At 33.9% G+C, this 12,670-nt stretch overlaps 1 protein-coding gene across 1 annotated transcript in view; it reads left to right on the top strand.

Moving 5' to 3' along the window:
• The window catches only part of Cad86C (Cadherin 86C), a 126,549-nt gene that overhangs the window by 96,206 nt on the left and 17,673 nt on the right, over positions 1 to 12,670 (top strand). The window lies entirely within an intron of this gene.

The raw sequence follows: 12,670 nt of genomic DNA, 5'->3' as shown, positions 1-12,670 counted from the left end.
TAACTTTCCAAAGCTTCATTTCTCATCTTGAAAAGCACCGAATTATCCGTGAAACGCGGTTCTAAATAGTGATATAATTGGACATAATAGAAAAAGAAAAGGCATCTATTAGAAAGAACCTCCTTTTTTAAGTCATTAAAACTAACGGACGGCCTGATTTGACAATAAAATGTAATTGGTTTTATAAATTTTAATTTACATTAAATGAAAAAAAACTGGTTTAAGTAAAAAAGGTGATTGGTATTTATGAAAAAACGCCTTGTCATCGTCCGGCTATAGTATATGGAAGAATCAAGAGCCAAGTTCGAGTTGATACTAGTTCAAAAATGTATTTTTCTCTGGTATATCTTATGTAGTATCTAATGAGTAACTGGTCAATACTATAAGGCACATTTTTGAAACTAGAAAAATACATTTGTTTTAGTGTAATTTTTTATAAAGTACTGTGAGATAAAATCATAAATAACACGTATCCAACTAATCAGTTTAGTGATCAATACGATCATAAGATAATTAAAATGTTTAACGTTTCTTTAAGGATATTTATACTTTACGTTTAAAAAGGTTTACGTACAGCCAACAGCACATCAAGTTACCCCGCATGAACCTGTATGGCGCGGTAATAGCGGCGAGTTTGAAATTAATTTCGGTAGGTTGATGCGACGGCAGGGTTTATTTGCTAATATTTTAGTACGGTGCAGACCCCTAAAAAGGTCCGAACAAAGATGCTGATGATAACAAAAGCAACAATAATCTCCCGCCGACCAAATAAGATGAGCCTTCAACACGATTATTAGCGGAGCAGGGGTCAAAGATGTTTAAAGATAAACGTAATCTTGTCTCCAACCATGAGCGAATTGGTAATGCATTCTGGTTTTTAAATAATAGAGTAAATTGGAAAAAACGAACTGTAATTCATCTCCATGATGTAAATATTATGGTGGTCGAAATAACTAAGTCGAAATTAAGCACAGAAATACATTATTTTAATAATATGTAATAGTATAATAATCTCCATATATATAAACTAAATAATTATAATAAAAAATATATCAATGTTTGATTTCAGAAATGAGAAATTTTGTAAATTGGCGGCCCATAGCCCTCCTCGAACATGCCTACATATAATAACAATATATATTTATTCGACTGTAAATCAGGACCTAAGCAAGCTTGCAGAAACTAAATAGACATTTGAACAGAATGTTTATCATTCCACGAACACTAGACGTCAAATTAGTAACACTTCATTGTTTAGCTACAGGGTTAAAAGCGCACGACAGCGCGCTAAAGACCACTGCCCTAGGGTCATCGCGAGTACAATGTGTTGCTCCACGTACTAATACTGTATTGTATAGTATAGTATAGTAGATGGCTACCGGTACACTTCTGTCGGTGACCCCGGTTCAGCATTCCTTCTTGGGCATAATAATACACATGAGCGAGACGTAACGATCCGCTCATTAAATATCTTTCTGGATTCGTGCGTTCTCTTCGTTATTATGGACCCCTGGTACTGTGGTGCTAGATGTGCAGCTATATTGGAAAAAAACTATTGGGTTTGGGGTTTATATTTAATTTTTTTGAAACATCAATCATATTGAAAAACTAAGAAATATATATAAGTAAAACATAATAATATAAATAAGTAAAACAAAACCATGAAAAACCTATTGATTAAAAATAATTTGACTTTCCTCAATATTTGATTAAAATCCTCTAATTTATTTTATTTATTAGTATTTTTTAAACTACTTTGGTAAAACAATACTTGTAAATATGATTATGACATAAATAGTTGTTTTTGAAAATAACATTAAAATGTTTCATTCTCCAAAATGACTGGAGTAAGCCGCAGGCGTAATAAGTATCGTTATAAACATACCTAGGTAATTTAAAAGCTTTATAACATTACAAAAAGCCATCATCTTATCTTTAGAAAGGTAAAAATACCTCGGAAACTATTAAAGTTGTATTAAGCATGAAAAGACAAGCGTTTTGTTTTTATTTCGTGATTTATAGACTTTTAAGATCGTTTTGAGGAAATTTAAGTGTTATGTAATCAATCGGACAGCCATAATTGTCCACGATGATAAATGTCGTATTAATCCGATGTCCAAGTATAAGAGTTCCCACACGCGTAATTAAACCTTCGTTAATCAACATTTCGTTTTAATTAAACGTGGCTTTCATTCGTTATTTTTTCTTTATTATTTTGTAAACTACAATTTTGGTAATAATAACATACAACAAAAAAAAGCTATTATTTTCACATAAAAATTTAATTAAATTATTAGGGCAAGATACGTTAAATTCACATGGTAAATATAATATATATATGTAATATATTACTATTTACATACACAATACAACACAAAACAACACACAATAATATATACATAAATAATTTTTAATTATTGCTATATTTCCTATTTTAGACACAGCCTCTGAAGAAACAGGACAAATTATCAGCCGACCCAAAAACACTATCATTTTCGAGCGGCCGACGAGTTTAATTAACAAATCCAATTTCGTTCACAAAAAGTGTTACCCTAACCAACATTTGTGTTGCCTCGCTTGTGACTTTGACACATTTCGGAGTTTTTTGTGACGTACGTGATCTAACGGTGCCAATCAATTGCTAGATCGTCTCCACCATCTCGCCTTGTTAACTCTTGTTAGTGAAGGTAATTGAACACGACCAATGATGAACCGTACCATGGTAATAGGTAACTGTACTAAACTATATCCGAATACTGATGCTGTTAGAGAGTGTCAATAATACGTGTTTAAACTTGAACTGGACCTGAACTCCGACGCCCTATGGTGGCATGGCATTAGCAACCGGGAACTCGCACAGATGGGAGGAAAATAGGAAGGCATAAGTAATATAAAAAGGGACTCTCTGGATGTAGATAATTTCCATACATGCCTGTAAAATGTCGCACGCACCTTTAAGAAGTGTTGATTATATTAGAAGAAGCAAGAAGTGTTTAGGTATTGAAGCTTTTTATGAAATACTAGATGTTTCCCGGAGCTTGCTACCGTGGGAATTTTGAGATAAAATATAGCCTATAGCAATTTTGGATAATGTACCTTTCTAATGGTGAAAGAATTTTTTAAATCGGTTCGGTAGTTTCGGAGATTACCCGCCTCAAACATACAAACTCACAAACGCTTACCTCTTTATAATAATAGCATAGATGTACGTAATTTACGTAATGAAATATTAAATAATCCAACTCATCATTACTTCAAAGAGTTCTTGTCAAAAGATCTATTTACTACAACAATTTTCAAAAGATTTTAATATAGCTTAAAATTACTTGTTGAGCATTTAAATTGCCTCTATTCAAATGACAACATCTTCACTGCAAACAAATGGGAGAGATTCTATCTTAAAATGAGCTGTAGAAACTAACATTCATTTGTTCAACAGATAGATGTAAACATAAATGCCTTTCCAATATAGAGAACTCATTGTTTTGAGCTCAGTCCGTGGGTAGTGTTGAGCAAAAATGTTGATATTGTGTAACACTTGAGATGGACTTGTCGGTCTATTGGGCAATTCTTAGTGTTGCCGAATAGTCGATAGTTTTACTATCGATAGTTGACCTAATTATGAAAAATGTTGATAGTGCCATCGATAGCTTGAAGCGAGGAAATAGTATAAGTGCTATATCGATGATATCGAGAGTATAAAAGTAAATCTATACTATATCGATTACTTTATAATAGACTGTCGATAGTCTGATTTTATTGTCCATACAGTCTAATGTAATCAATAGTATGCGCAGTTTATTTAAGTTACGAGGAAAAATTGTATTGATATTACTCCCTCGGTCCAACCTATAAGTAGATAGATTATCGACACTATTGCTTTAACTTCAACTGTAACCTATCACTATTGGACTGTTGGTTGGTTTCACTACCACTGAACCATTTATAAGTAAAACCAGAATAATGTGACCTCTTCAAGCAAGATTTATTTTTATTACGTATCGTCTTGAGAGGTCTCCTCTAAATGGCTAATAAATTGGGTTAGCTTCGACTCACTCTGTCTCGATTCCCACTGATATTAATTTTAATAAAAGTTATCTGTTAACTTCCGAATTTAAATATTCAGTACACCATTTTACTTTATACACAAAACTAATTTCTGTTTTGTTACTAATTATTACTTAGTTCAGGCATACTTTTGTGGAGTTTACGTGGTTACAGATCTCCTGGAAATATGGAACAATTATTAACTAATTGAAATAATTTTCGTCTAGCTTGGGAACTACAGAACTTCATATTCTGCCAGATGTTCCGTAATGCCTTCCACCAAGCAAGATACAGGTTAATTCTTAGTTTGCTGGTGGATGGTTGAGCGTTGGATCTGCCTTAGCAACTGTATCATATGTTTGTACAAAAATGTATTTATTTAAATCAATAAAAAATATATTATTATTGTTTTGTTCCCTTTTGAGCGATAAGCTGAGATTTTATTTCATAATTTCTCGGTGGGAGCCAAGAACGAGGGGGAATCGACGGTAACCCAATAAATTAGGGAGCTCCACGTCACTCACGTTAAGAAAAAACGCTCTTAACTTAATGGAACGCTTATCTTAATCCTGAATTCCTGAGTTAATGTTTCGCATTTTTAGGGAAAAATTGGAAATAAAAGAGGCAAGTTGCGTTCCGGGAGCTATTTGGTGAGGAGTTGGGAAGATATTTTTTATTTTAATTCAGTTTTATTTGTTTATCAAAAGTGTGTTGCAAAGTTTTTACGATCTTTAATTTTTGTGTTTTTTTTTGTTTTGTTTTATCTGTAATCAAATCAAGTTATTTTTCTCTATCGACAGTGTCACCTAATTAGTTTAGGTCTGTATGTATCTTGAAAAAATTAAATAAACTATACCAATTTTCAGTTCGGAAACTTCATCAAACACACTAGGTTTATAAGGAGTTTGTAGCCTCAGGAGCTCAAATTAAAATAAACATCATAAATCACATGTTTTCAAGTGATTTAGACCCTATTCTCAGATAGTCGATAGTACACAGGGAGAAAGTGAGATACGATTTGATAAACTGGATGGCAGAGCAATATTACGCAAGCGACATCTCGTAGACAACAGCAGTCGTGGCAAATTTATACTTGTGAATACTTTATACATTGTTTAAGAAATCTGGAATTACCTTAGTTTTAGGTTTTTACTTAATATATCTTTGGCAAGGCTCATCCTCATATAACTCCCCTCCTGTCGTCGGGGGTTAATAAATAAATTATATCGAAACCACTTATTTTGACTCATAAGTACGCTATAGAACGGACTCGGAGAGATCCCGAATTCCAAGAAATATATTTTTAGAGATGCTTCACTTTATTAAAGATTAAATCCTCGTATATTTGGGCGAATTCTTTTAAGCTAACGAAAAATATGTTTTCTTTATAGCATTTTTTTTTTGTTTGTGTATTTTATAAATGCCACATGTGAATATCTCACTTCTTTGACCAGATTAAAACAAATTCTGTCATAACAATAATATAAATACGAAATTTTAATCTTGAAAACAGGTATTTTGACAATGGATACGAACCGAACTGGTAAATCACACATTTCGAATTCCAGAGCCCTTTTTATTGTTGCTCTAAAATAATATTCGTTTGATATTTTGAGAACTTGGCTTCAAATAATTAGTTTTTTCCGTTGCAACATATAACATACATTCCGTTGTAACATACATACATAGAATTTGATATGCAGAAAAATCCCGGCGACTAAGGTGAAATAGCATTCCCAAAGATGGTCAACGATGGTCTTCGTGTATCAGTGCACATGCGATGATTAGAAAGAGAATAAAGTGATTGACCCACGTAAGCGTATAAAACATAATAAGCTACATAACTGCAGCCTTAAAGAAAAATGACTTTCCTATCCAACGAAATTGTCTTTCTTCGGAAACAATCATCCTTAATAAACTAGTATTTAGCCGCCATGAAGTTAACCACCAAGCCACCTATAATAAGGTCAGAAGGGTCACTCGCCGTGATTCTCACTGTAAAGACTTTTTGTTCAGATTAACCAAGTAACCATAAACTGGCAAGTCTACACTGCGTGAGTAAAATCTTTATTATGCAGCAGTCTTTACCCAAAATACTCGTATGCTAAAGCACACTTTGGACCCTACGCGCGACGAACACAAAAGAAGTTTATTATAAAACTAGCGGCCCGTCGCGGCTTCGCTCGAGTGAAATTGAAGCATTCTATATATGAAAAAACCAACATCAAGATCCGTGGCATAGTTTTAAAAAATATAAGCATACATAGGGATAGACAGCGGAAAGGGTTTTGTATATAGTGATATTGTTATAAACTTATGATGATATATATTTAAAAGGTATTTACCAAGATAAGGCATCTTCAATTAAATTAGTTTATAATATTTTCACGAAAGGCATTTCAATCTTTTCAAACAAGTAAATAATTTTATTCGCCTATATCGCTCGCCATTCTATTGGCACTATCAACTCGTCCAATTTTAACTAACTATCTTCCCCCTATATACAGAGGTCACGATGTTAAATACAAGACATTAATAAGCTTTAAATAAGTTCAAATCTATCGGGCCTCCTGACTATCTGGAATGCGATCTTCATTAAATATAAGCTATTAAACGAAATCTGAACACAGCAAACAATTAGAGTTGAACTGATATTTAACGGAATGAAGTATGGGGCAATTTCGCTTGTAAGATTGCTAAACTGTGTTTCAGAATGGAGTTTGTGAGATAACATGTTATTTTGTTTCATCTGTATAACGATTTGTTATTTTATTTATTTATTCATTCTCTCTCATCTGAGCGTGCTTCTAGAAGCATTTGAAGTTTGAAGATTTGGCTATACTATTTCGACTAGATGCCATACCTAGCTGGACGTAAGCCCTCTTGGGAATTATGTTGTTACCAAGTGGTAACAGGTCCACTAGTAGACAAGTGTCCACTAGTGGATTTGGAGTCGTTCTACCTATTCTAAGATGGGAATCACGCCTTTTCAAATAAAAAGCTTTTGGTTAGATATTATCATCGTCATTCTTTAAGTCTACTGCAGGTAAAGGGTTACTGAACAAATCATTAATTCGTTCGTGCCAACACAGCTGGCCAAGATTATGAAATAGTAAACGAAAATTAATTCCAAATATTACAAATCATAATTGTGTTAAGGGTTTAAGAAATATTGATTGTAGTAACCCGGTTTAAGATTTCCGGCCAGCAGCGGTCAACGACTTGAAATTCCAGCGATTTGGTTCTACGCAAGAAAGGAAAATCGATAAAATTTACTTAAGTGAGTAGTAACGTGTGACTCAAAGCGGGGCGAACAAAGTCTCAAATAATTAACGATGTGAATCATAAATCGAAATAAAAAAAAATTAATATTTACAGGTGCACGATATTAATTTATATACTACAATTCTATCAAAAGGGGAACAATAGAGTTTGAAGATTGATTGTTTGAAATCTTCAAGAACTTGACGCGAAACTCCATGCTGGAAAAACTTTTCCTAAGCCCTCCTACTCGTACGTACTTCTATAATGCAAACGAACAGTTATAGTGCAGCCGCACTTTAAAGACCAAGTTCGGCTTTGTAAGTCAGATCTGTGCTCATGCCAGGAGCTGACAATATGTCGTCGTCGATGGACACGTCGTGGAGGACATCATCATCCCTATTGTAACATTATCAAATCTGCAATAACAAACACAGTTTTTAAAATAAAATCGTGTTATAATATTCTATTGTTCGTTCACAAAGCATCTATCTAAGCGTTAAGCCCCAATTTTGTAAAGCTATTTTTATCTTCCAGTACCCAATATGGGATTAGCCTCTAATCCTATTGCAAGAAACATAATCCGACTTCCTACGATTTCGCCAGTTACATCGGTTTCCCAGCTTTAATTTTGAAGGCATAAACTATGAAATTAGCAATAAAATTTTACGAGTGAATAGAACGCTTCAGGCTAAAAATGACCCTGTATCAGCGAATCTAAAGCGTTGAGCTGTTTCTTAATAGTATTAGAATTTGTAATAATGTAGGCGGAATGGTTTCGCGTCGTCACGTCCGAGCCACACATTCTTGGTGTTATGGTAATGGGGCGCGGGGTTCTAAATGGGACAAGCTGGTACTGGGGTCAAAAGACATCGTGCTGTCGCCATTTTTGTGTGGTATATCCCGTGGAGCCCGAGGCAGGCTCGCTACCTCGACGCGTTCTCGTAAATAACAATGACAAATGATTCCGAAGAACTGCACAGACCATTCCCGCCGCACGCTCGTTTCTTTTTATGGCAGTATGATACGATATATTTAGCACGGTTCAACCTCGATTATGGCTTTTCACGCTTTTAGCTAAACATTGCCAAATAATTTAGGATCGATTTTATTGTCCGTAGGAAGTTTTAATGTTTGAAGCATACAGCGTAGTGGATATCATCTCAGTTAATGCAATGCTACTGTCGCTATAATCATTAGGAGTGGGTGTAATTTAAGTAGAATATTTAAACAGGAAAATAATTTCAATTGTTGTGTATTCCTCTTCGTTTATAAGTATGTAATATTTTTGTAATTATATTTAAACATTTCTCGAAGAAAACTTCCTGAGCAATCCACGTAAAATTATGGAAGTAGTACTAAAAAAATATAACAATTAAATCTATATTAAGAGTGGATTCCAAAAAATATAAATTGATAAAGTGCGCCATTTTTTCTACACGTCAGCGGCGCGCAGGTAAGTTAACATCAAAATTTACTAGTGCTATTCACCCTTCCTATGTAACTATACTATAGTTCAGCTGCAGACTAGGTGCCCTGACATAGCATGGTGTGTCCAGCACGCGACAAGATATAAAGTCTCCCAGGTTCGCGTCAGACAAATATATCACACTGCCGCGGCGCCAGTAAGAAACACCCTAAGTAAGGCTGGGTACACACTTGCTTTACCTAGAACCTAATGAATAGGAAATCCTTTTATATTTACACTATAGAAAAGCTACCACGGCGCCAGTAAGAGACACCCTAACTAAATCCTTATAATATATCATGGTAAAGACATTCAGTCACTCTAGTTCGTATCAAATAAATATTCATCACACTACTGCGACGCTAGTAAGAAACTTCCTAAGTAAGGATGGCTACACACTTGCTGTATCTGATACATAGGAAAATCCTTCTATATTCATGGTAAACCAATACAGTCGTTTTCATTCGTGTCAAAGAAATACATATCACGCTACTGCTGCTCTACTAAGAAGTATCCTGACTTTGGGAAAGGCTGCAAATTAGCTGACAGACAAGATTTATATAAAATTTTAAGTGATTCTACCAACATCCTTACATTACAGATATGTGCTTCAATTGAAAACCTTTCTTAGTGAAAACTAGTAGTACGTATAACGACTTAAAATAGTTTTAACTGTGCCGCTTCCATCTGGCCCTGACAAAAACTTATCTTTAACTTCTCGTCTAGCATATGTGTCATGTATGTCATGAATGGAATACATGCCCATAGTATGATAACTGAAAGAAGCCAAAGACCGTGTGAAGTGAATTAGATAATGTAAAAAAATGGACCCGGGCACCTATCATAGCTGGAGAAGAAATCAAAAAATCGCTCAAATGAGACAGAGAATTTAAGAGCAAAGTGTGTGACCAACCTAAGCTGAAGTACAGTAAATCAAGTGGAGCGTTTCGCATTCGTCTTCCATTGGTGCTAGCAACTAGCCTTCCTGACTGACAGGCAATAAGTTGCCGGCTTAATAATTGTTCTCAGGATGTGTATAGAAATTAATCAACTTCTTGGTTAAAGGAAGACAGACGGCTCATCATTTTACAACTTCTAATTAAATTAGATTTATGAAAAAATTTCTACGAATTCCGATTGGAGGTGAAGGCAAGGGTCGTGTCATATTTGCAGGTAAAATAGATGACAGAATATTAATATATTAATTAATTAATATTAATAATATTTTTTCTAATTGTTAAAAACATTTTTAACAATTAGAAAAAAATATATAAGTATTAATAAACAAAAAGACATGTTTAAGGTAATAAAGATAATTTCTTTATTTATTCCTTTTGGAAAACAAAGTTTTCATACATTTTGAAGACATACACTTTTAATTAAAATGTCAATACCTTTACGTGCTTGTTACCAGACACGAAGAACATCTGTCCAGTGAAATTATTCCCGATTCCGCAATTCAGCTATGAATCTAATTCGACGTCGGCATCATCGTGCATACTCAAGTAAATCCGTCTGAATTGCTAATGTTTCTGTCTATTCTAATACAGAGTACTGTGAAGTATTGCTCTGACACTTTGTAAGTCATGGTAGCATAGTACCTGTAGTTATTAGATATTATAGTTACATGAACAGATAAGTCTCTCTTCATCTTCGCCCGTTCTCGGTTGCATTCGGGCATAAAAAATATACATGAAAATGTTGAAGATTTACATAAGAATGCAAAGTTTTTTTGCAACTTGGTCACGTCAAGCTAAATAGGGGCTAATGATGTAGGTAATATACAGAAATGTTATTTAAAAACAAACACGCATAAAACGACCATATAAATCTATCTGTTACCTGATACTGCTCAAAAATTAATACCTAATTACGTTTTTAAATGTAAATAAATACATATAATATCTAATACAAAAACTTATATGTATCTCAATAAATTGAAAATACAATTAATAGATGTAAGAAACCAATGGAAGTGGTTAGCTAGGATATGAATAAAATTAACCCAACAGCATATATAGAGCTATAAAAGTTCTTCCTGATCAGAAGCACAGCCGCCATTTCATAACACAATTTTCTGTTTCGCAAGCGCGCTCTGCGGTTGTGTTATGATCCTGAGTCGAAAGCAATTTATACCATAACCAGCTCAGTTTAATTCCCTTGGTACTTACGCTGATGGGCTTACATCGGGAAGTGATTGTAAGTAGTGAAAAGGCAAATAAATAATAAAAATTACCACAATGATGCATTTTTGCATGTATCCATTCCTATACATACCTAGATTAAATATGGTAGCCATGACATAGAATCATGTCTAAAACAATCTAGATCAAACAAAAAAATATCCCAATAAAAATATTGAGCTACTTATAATGCTACATTACATATAGGCATTCAGATACATAGTCAGACATGGCCAATCCTAAAACACCACTTTTTTGTTAATAATAACACTCTCGAAAAGAAAGAAAGACCGAGCATTATAAAAAAAAACTTTAAAACAAATCATTGGAAATGTCCTTGTATTATCTATCAAAATGATCAAGCAATCATATCTGTTTGCCAAAGTTAGACATCGAATCATTAGATATTATTGAGAAGTTTTCTTCCAAAGGCAATCTTATTTAAACTCCATAATAATGGCCATCAATTAGGCTCTTCTTTTGTGACAACTGGAAATTCAATTTACGATTTACAGAGCAACCGAATTCAATTATATCTGCTCTCAGACTCTCGACATAAAAATGGTTGTTGAAAGTTGATGATTCGCTGTTGTTTTAGGGTCTCAATAAAAATAGAAAATTAACAAACATTGAGTTTTATTCTTTGTAATATTCTATTTTTGACGACCTCGGTGGCGCAGTGGTAAAGTGCTTGCCTCTGAAACGAGAGGTCCTGGGTTCAATCCCAGGTCTGGTCATGATGGAAAATGATCTTTGGCCTGGGTCTTGGATGTTTATCTATATATGTATTTATTATAAAATATAGTACCGTTGAGTTAGTATCCCATAACACAAGTCTCGAACTTACTTTAGGGCTAGCTCAATCTGTGTGATTTGTCCTATAATATTTATTTATTTTATTTATTTAGTCAAAGACTATTTAGTTTCGTTAATATAAAAACCTATTGAAAACAAAGGAGTACAACGGAGCTACAACGTGCTGTGTCGTCGCAACGGAGCACAACTGAGTAATGTGGCATGGCTCATATCAATTAATTTATATACAAAACAACAAACAACACTAAACTGTTAAGTTTAAAATATACCAAAAACTTACAAATACAAAGGAAATATAAGGAAACTAAGTACAAAGGTACTACTTATTTATAAAGAAATTTCTTCCCGTAGACACGCCATGAAAAATGAAAAAAAGAGGCGTTAGCGTGTATTAAGAAAAAGTCAAAACCGAAATACTTTTACCTGTTTTTTTTTTTTTTGCAGCGGCTCACAATTGGAAAATTACCCAATTAAAATGGTTAACATAATAATGTCGTTATACAGCATTAGCCATTAATGAGAAAATCGCCTTTTGTTTATTATATTGCGGAAATAATTAGGCAGATACGTATTTGGTGCCGCCGACTGAAGAAGTGTTCAGTGCTCGTTAGGATGTTTGTTGTAAAAGGCACAACAATCTTTTCTACTCTCTGAATGCTATTCAAATACGAACCAAAGACCAACGGACATTACTGCATCTTAGAATCTTAGGCTTACTTGGAAAATACATCTTCGTCTTACAAATGAACGTTAGTCGAGATCTTTGAGTACTATTCATTTTTTTATAATATTTATGTGCAAATAATATGTTGTTGACATCTTCTTTGTGGCGGAAATTAAAAATATCTAAATCCTTCCAGACCCATGTCACAACTCAACGGCACACAACTTTGTG

This window comes from Plodia interpunctella, chromosome 16 (genome assembly GCF_027563975.2).
Source record: "Plodia interpunctella isolate USDA-ARS_2022_Savannah chromosome 16, ilPloInte3.2, whole genome shotgun sequence".
Lineage (NCBI taxonomy): Eukaryota > Metazoa > Arthropoda > Insecta > Lepidoptera > Pyralidae > Plodia > Plodia interpunctella.
The sequence above is the reverse complement of the archived record's forward strand: the minus strand, read 5'-3'. Positions and strand labels throughout refer to the sequence as shown.